Here is a 6,000-nt window from a genome sequence, read left to right on the forward strand (position 1 = left end):
CATTGTCGTTCGCCCCTAAAGATGAACATGAAGCACAAACTGAGTTTACTCTTGTCAGAGGCTGCAATTTCTGCTGTCATGAGTTTGTATTAAGTTTTAAAGGGTACCCTGAGGCATACAATCTCCTCCATCAGACCATCTCTTCTCCATGCTAAAAAAGAGATAATTCCAGTGCACACAAAAGCTACATGAGTTTGTATTAAGATCATTGATTATAATGTTATATAACTTTTATAACCTGCTTGCAAGTGTAAAATTTCATCCGTGATTATAGAAGTTGATAGAATTATAAGGCATGGAGGGAAACTGATTGTTGGTGACGAATACAGTACAATAAGGGAAGTTGAAAACCTGTTGAAGCCACTACATTGCAATGTAAATTTGTATGTTTTTATAAGAATTAAGAAGAATTACTCGGTGCCCAGAAGTCAACTTGGAGGCCCAACACATGTGCATTGGCTTCATGATCTTATTCATTCAGAGACTAGATATATCCCAATGTTTTGTTTGTTTAATGCAATTTCCTTTCTGTAAAGTATAAAAACATAAGAAAAGCTATCTTTCAGGGATATAAGAAAGAAGAGAAAATGATGTTATGAATCAGAGAAACAGAAAAAAACCTGCTGTTCCATGCAGTTCCAAAATCACAACTCAGCAGCAAAAGTGCTCTGCTATGCTTCATTAGTTCGTTTTGAAGACCAGTTAGGGGAGATGAAGTGGCTAAGATATTATCCACTTTCTTTGAATGTAAACCAATCAACATCTTATATTGTTGCTGTGAAGACATAAATGCATGTTTAGCAACAATGTATAATGGGTGGATTGAATCAGTTGAGATGCCCAGTTTGTGATCTTTACTCCAGAAATCCATATCCATATCAGAAGTATTAGCTTGTGAAATGTCACTCATGGCAGCAAATTGGGATGGATGAACAAACCCCACTTCATCACTGTTTGCAGATGAAAAGTAGAAGATAAAGATACGATATTTTAATCATAAGATTTGGTATAGTAGTAGTGCATGGAAAACATACATTAAAGGATCCAATTCAAGAATGGACTCTAATTGATATAGAAGAAAAGAAGAGTCTGAGTAGCTGGATGGAATTGCTTCGGTCATGAATTGAAGGACTAACAGCTTGGCTCTAATATTAGGCACCCAGGGGCATTTTTGTCCACAAAAAAAGTCTTATGATTTGAAGGACTAACAGCAATAGCCTCTAATCGAGCATTCAATGAGCTTTGACTTTTCTTCTCATCTTCCGATGGAAAGCTGATAGCTTTATAACATTCTAACATTTCTGCAAGGTTTGCCAACATATATAAAACATAATTTTAATCGAAATTAATGTTTAATTATAAAACCAAAATTAAGGTGCTAAAATATTTATTCTTACCTTGCTCATTATCCATGTCAAAGAAAGCTTGAAGCTTCAACGTCCTTTTGTAGTACATCATTTCTCTAACTGAACTGGTGGATAAAGGAAAATGTGGTGTTTTACCTAGTGTGCCTATCAGATCCCACCACAACAGCTCAGCCAAGTTAATAGTTGTCCCCGACTACCACCTCTTGGATAAAACTGAAATAACACAACAAAATCTCCATAACACAAAAAGCCAAAAGAAAGCTCTGCATTTAAGCAGTACAGACACCAACATCTAAATCTGTAAAAACCAACCGCTTGGGAAAAAAATTTAAAAAAAAAAAAAGAGGAGACAACTTTTAATATAAAAAGAAAAGAAAAACTTGTGAACACGCAAGCAAAAACTGATAAGCGTGACTACCTTAAATCCCTAATAAACAAGAAAAAAGACACGAGGTTACAAGCTGAGTGTAAATTTAAGAATTTACCCCTTCTGGATATATCACTTGGCTTTTTTCATGAGTGTTTTGGTTCTATATTCACTGTCATCATGAATAAAGCTCCACCAAATATAAGAAACATGAACCACAATGGCATGTGAAATAGCATGGGCATCCAAAAAACCATTGTAGGGTGGAAAATCATAAATTTGAAATAAAATAATTAATCCTTCACCAATTTTCACAACCCAAATCTTCCATTTAGATGGATGATTCGAAATTCCAACCCATACCCCCAAATTAGTACCTTTGCTACTCCCATTTTAGCAGAAGCCTTCATATTTAAATCTGTATATAAAAGGTTTAAAAAGTCAAAAAGCTTAAAAAGGTCTTTTCCTTTTTGTATTATGAGGGGAAATGAACGCTTACCATAGTCAAATTGGTAGCATTTTAAATAAAGAATGTGGATAGTTACAAAGGCGATTAAAGAAGCTACAACCATGATACGTGTAACTTAACTTTTTATACTGAAAGCTTTTAGTGTTGATACTATGAGAGAAAATCCAATAACTACTGCTGTAGATGAGTAATCTAGCTTCTATGTCATTTCCACATCCCTGAAGGGTAAAATGGTCATTCATCATTTCAACAAGAAAACTTACGTTGTTTCTTTTTGATTTAATCTGGACTGATATAAAGGAGTGTTTCTTTTTAAGTTAATGATAACAGAGGCATATTAATCTCATTTGTAAATAGAAGAGTAAGATGGTAATTTACTCAAATTCAGACAGTCCAGAAAAGAAACATTAGTGTTTCTTTTTAATACTAACAGAGGCAGCGTAATATGTTAAGTGGGAAAGATGGTGTTTTATTGTTTCTAAATAGAAGGGTAAAGTGGTCATTACTTAGATTCAGACAGTTCAACAGCAATATTAAGAGAAGAGAGTGCCACAGACACAACTTCCTGAAATCTAGATTCAAGAATCAAGAATGAATAATTATCAAAGAGTTGATGTAATGTAGAAGAATTTGATGCACCTCAATCCTAAAGGCATGTCTGAGTGGCCATTTTCCACGACATTTGACAGTTGTATCGCCAGTTGTCTCTCTTTCTTCTTCCATAAGAAGCATACATTGGAATCTGCAGCCACTGAGACAATCCCATTTTATCCATTTTATGTATAGTGGCTCTTGTAGATACCATGAATCCTCACCAATCAGACATATAACTTGAATGCTAATCCATATATTATTTTAGTTATATTTAACGAATTTATTTTTTATAAAATAAGAATCTGAACATAAAAGTTGTTTAAAATCCAAGTAAATCATCATAACTATGATATTTTTATTACTTTTATTTAAAAAAAATGTCATTAAAAATTACACAGATAGAAATGTAGTATTTTTGCAATTTTGCATTCCATTCCATGATTAACTTAATCAAAGGTAAGGTATGAGCATAGTTCCACCACCAACTGTAAATTGATAAAATAAATATGAATAAAGCTTTCAAACCTTCAATTGAGCTGTTCACACATAAAAATGTTTTTATAGTATTTTGAACCCAAACCTTAGTTGAATTGTACTTACATGGTACTGGTTAAGAAGATGGATCAGCTTTTTGACCACAAAAATGCAGGGGATGTAGCTGAGAAGGTAAGCCCGAGTAGCAGTTCAGATAACACAAGCAAGACTACTACAAAAACAGTAAATTGTAACATAGATAGGTCAAAATTGAACTTCTGAAACGTTTCATCCTGCAAACTATATCATAGATAGGTCAAAATCTTACCTACATCAACTTTAAGGTTGCCTTGTTAGAGAGAACGACTAGAATAGATTTCCCTTTTTAACCATAAAACGTTTTATCCGCATTGTCAATAATCACATCTGAACAGGTGATTCTTCAGAGGTTAATTCATGTCTCACAATAACACATAAAAGAACAATACATGAAATCTACCTCAATGTTATTGCTATTGTACATTACACTTCAGATTTAATAAAAACATGTGTAGTTCCTTGCTCAAAATATATAAGATAGCATTAAAACACAAGAGTCACTCATTGAGGCATTTTATCAAATAGTTGGTGTTCACCACAAAGTATCCCTAAACAGGCGGTGATTAATTATTCAAAGATTACCAGGTTGTTGTCTTATATAGTAACAAAGCAACCAAAAATAACAAGTAGTAGCCCAAGTTGTAGGAGCGTAGAGAAATAAAACATCTATTGTGTTTAGAAGATTCAAAAGATTTACAAACAGCGTAATTCAGAAAAAAAAAAGTATTTACTGATGACTATACTAAGATTTGATTACTCACCTGTATCTATAAATGCCTGATGGTTCCATCATTGGCAGTGGGTAACAAGTTCACGAAATCAACCACTTTGTAGTCATGAAACCTTGTGGTGAGATTCTTGAGGGTTTAAACGACCGTTGTAGGCTCAAGAGTAACCAAGTCGCAGGGTCGTGTTGCCATACCGGGAATCCGTAGCCAAGCTGGGTGAAGGAGTAAGACGATTTAATAAGATAATTCTAAAATAGGAGATAGAAACCTAAATTGCCTTTTAGGTTTTGAAAACGTGAATTCAAGGAGAGGAGGAAACCGTGTTGGGCTTAGAATCCCTAATTCTGCATAATAGAGCCCTCGATCGTAATGATTTTGTAATGTCTATTTTTGGGAGCAAAAAAGCCTCAATCTCAACAATCTCATTCCGCCTTAAGATTTGATGAAGGTGAAAGCTAAACTCTATCATCTCCATTCCATACGATTTCAACCCTTTGTAATAGCCTCTTCAGTTGTTCTATTATGTCTCGTACCCGTCGATCACCACCAAAAACCCTATCACGTACTAAGTCGATAGAAAAATGAGAGAATCGGAATTTTAGGAGAAAATAAAAGACCTCCCGCTACCTACTAAGAATAAAGACGCACGTTAGGGTTCTTCGTTGTGTGTTGTTTTGATTTATCTATGGGAAATCAGAAACAAACGAGAATCAAGCTTTGCATTCCACACTTCATAGCGATAACTCATGGAATTCATAGAGCTTCGTTAAGCCAAACCATGGAAAAGAGAAAAGTAGAAACGAAGGAAGATGAGAACAAAGCGGGGTTTTCTAATTTTTGGGGACTTCGTTCCCGCTTAGCTATTAAAGGTCGGAAAACGCGCGTTCCATTAAAACTTATAAAGCGACATCCTTAGACGATACGCATTTTACTATAGGTGCCCTCCGTGTTTTTTTCTTTTTTTATTTAGACACTAATTTAAGGGCACGCAATAATGCGTGACATCAATCCTTAAATTTTTTGAAGAGATGACACTTTTTTAATGTCACACGCTTTTACGTAACATAAATCAAGGAGTGTCGTGGTTTGCGCGTCGTAAAAGGGTCTTTTTCTTGTAGTGACAATTCAAATTGTATGACTCCAAGTTTCTATCCAATTAAAACTTGGGTGATGAGATTGTTGGATTAGTGTCTAAGTCCTTCACTTTGACTCACATAAACATCCATTTTATCCAATTAGTCAATGTGCGATTTCATTTCCAGAACATGTGCACATACAAATTTCCATCTTGATATTTACATGCCAATAGGGCTTGAGTAGTTTCATATCTTTCAACTTGAGACGTGGGGAGAATAAATAAAGGATGAGGATGAAGAGTTGGAGAGTTGGAGAAGCATGATATCCATTTCCACCATTTCTCGAAGAAGGGAACATACTTTCACCTTGATCAGAATATGGAAGATCATCTTCAGAAAGAAGAGGAAAACCACTTCCCAAAGAACGAGGAATACTATTGTTGTCTGAACTTGACATCTATAATAGGAGAAAATAGAATTCAAGTTAGTTGATTTTAATCCTTAATTATTAACCCATAATTTTTAATTAAGGCTAGGATGCATATTTTCAATTCGAACTTTCAAGAGGGATGTCGTAATCAAATTTGAATCTATTATAGGTATGTAAAACATTTACCAATTTCAATCTCATGAAACTCCTAGATCATTTGAGATTCATTGAATCTAATCAATGGCATGTTTAATCTCAATTATGCTGATAATTACCAAAAATAAGATAACCCTATCAACATCTAGCAATTTTCGAAAATATAGACTGGGGTGGTGTGTGTGTGTGTGTGTGTGAGAGAGAGAGAGAGAGAGAGAGAAACCCTCCAATATCAAAACT

General features: G+C 34.5%; 1 pseudogene; it reads right to left on the reverse strand.

Annotated features, from left to right (window-relative positions):
• Positions 1-1,866: 1,866 nt before the first annotated feature.
• Positions 1,867-5,631, reverse strand: LOC145059792 (uncharacterized; annotated as a pseudogene).
• Between the last annotated feature and the right edge of the window lie 369 nt (positions 5,632-6,000).

Source organism: Lactuca serriola, chromosome 6, assembly GCF_051521515.1.
Source record: "Lactuca serriola cultivar US96UC23 chromosome 6, Lser_US96UC23_V15, whole genome shotgun sequence".
NCBI classification, from domain to species: Eukaryota; Viridiplantae; Streptophyta; class Magnoliopsida; order Asterales; family Asteraceae; genus Lactuca; species Lactuca serriola.